The 1,997-nt window shown below is 37.1% G+C and overlaps 1 protein-coding gene across 3 annotated transcripts in view; it reads left to right on the top strand.

The window, feature by feature from the left end:
• Positions 1 to 1,997, top strand: part of RNF121 (ring finger protein 121) — a 70,257-nt gene that overhangs the window by 37,292 nt on the left and 30,968 nt on the right. The window lies entirely within an intron of this gene.

A 1,997-nucleotide genomic window follows, 5' to 3' on the forward strand; every position in this document is an offset into this window, starting at 1 on the left:
TTAGTAGAGACGGGGTTTCACCATGTTGACCAGGATGGTCTCGATCTCTTGACCTCGTGATCCACCCGCCTCGGCCTCCCAAAGTGCTGGGATTACAGGCTTGAGCCACTGCGCCCGGCCCGGATGAGGTTTTCATTCTGCAAAAGTTATATATATCTGTTGTCAGAAATTTGAACAGGATAGCAGTATGTGGCATAGAAATTAAAAATGTCCAGAGGGAACCACTGTTAATCAATTTGTTATAGATATGAAAAATCTTCAAGTGTATGTTCATAAATTTTTAGATGTTTATGACATCCATTAGGTTCTGCAATATTTTCCACCTAATACTATCTCTCAAATATATATCCATATTAGTGTGTATATCGTCCTCTTAAACTAAGGACTACATAGTCTGTTTTGTTTTTTTTTTTTTGAGACAGGGTCTTTGGTTCCCCGGGCTGGAGTGCAGTGGTATGATCTTGGCTTACTGCAACCTCTACCTCCTGGGCTCAAGGGATCCTCCCACCTCAGCCTCCTGAGTAGTTGGAACTACAGGTGTGTGTCACCACACCTGGCTCATTTTTGTGTTTTTTTATGGAGACTGGGTTTTACCATGTTGCCCAGGCTGGTCAGAAGCCACGGGGCTCAAGTGATGCAGCCACCTCGGCCTCCCAAAGTGCTGCGATTACAGGAGTGAGCCACCATGCCCAGCCTGCATAGTATTTTTAAAACAGATCTAAAATAAAATTTAACTTACCTTTATCAACTGACGTGTTAATTAACAGTTTATCACAGTTACAAGCAATGATTTAGTAAGCTTCTCATACATAAATTACCTAAATAACTGTGCAAGCAATTTTATAGAATGCACTCCTAGAAATGAAATTGCCTGGTCAAAAAATAAATGTCTTTTATTAATAGAACTTGCCAAATTGCCTTCCAAAAAAGTTAGCATTTATAGTTTACAATTCATCAACACGGGTGTAACAGAGCTCTTACCCAGTGTCAAAGAAGGTATAGGGAATAGTCAATATTTTTAATCTTTGTCAGTGTAATAAGGTGAAAATATCTGATTTATTGAGTATTTCCATAATTATTAGTGAGGTTGAGCATGTTTTCATGCTTAGTGGTCATTTAGTTTATTTCAATTATTTGTTCATATCATTGACTAGATTTATATTTGATATTTCCATTTTTATCAAAGTAATATAGTTTTAAAAGTCAAATAGTTCTACAAGACTTAAGAAGCAAAACACGTCAGTCCCCTGCCCAACTCTGTCAGTCTCTGATTCTTCTGTGGCAACTTTTTTTGTTAATAACTTTTTTAGTTCATTTCTGATACTTTTTTTAAAAATACAGGATCTCAGCCAGGCTGAGGGCAGTGCAGCCTCAAACTCCTGGGCTCAGACAGTCCTCCTGCCTCAGCCTCCCAAGTAGCTAGGACTACAGTTACACACCACCACGCTCTAAATTTTTTGTAGAGTTGAGTCCCACTATATTGCCCAGGCTGGTCTTGAATTCCTGGCCTCAAGTGATCCTTTTGCCTTAGCTTCCCAAAGTGTTGGGGTTATAGCATGAACCACTACAATTGGCCTTGTGTTTTTTAAATAACATGTTTATACTGATACATAAATTTCTACTTTTAAATATCACATACTGACTTCCTACTTTGGAAGGTAATAATTATATTGCTATACCTATACCCCTCACATACTACACACATTTCCTTTTACCAACTTTTAAATATTTGTTGTTTACATTATTATGACATGTAAGTATTAGTCACAGCTTCAGTCATATGGTATATTTGGTAACATTTCCTTTCCTTTGCTCAGGTTTCTTTTGGAATGTTTCTTATTGATTTACAAGAGCTCTTTGTAGGTGAGGAATTAGCCTTTGACATATTTGCTACAGCTGTCTTTCTCCAGTTTGTCATTTGATTTTATTTGTAGAATTGGTAGAAATTTTTAGATGAGATTTATGAATGATCTCTTTTTTTTTTTTTTTTTGAGGTG

The sequence above is a fragment of the Cebus imitator genome, unplaced genomic scaffold, assembly GCF_001604975.1.
Source record: "Cebus imitator isolate Cc_AM_T3 unplaced genomic scaffold, Cebus_imitator-1.0 Scaffold79, whole genome shotgun sequence".
NCBI lineage: Eukaryota > Metazoa > Chordata > Mammalia > Primates > Cebidae > Cebus > Cebus imitator.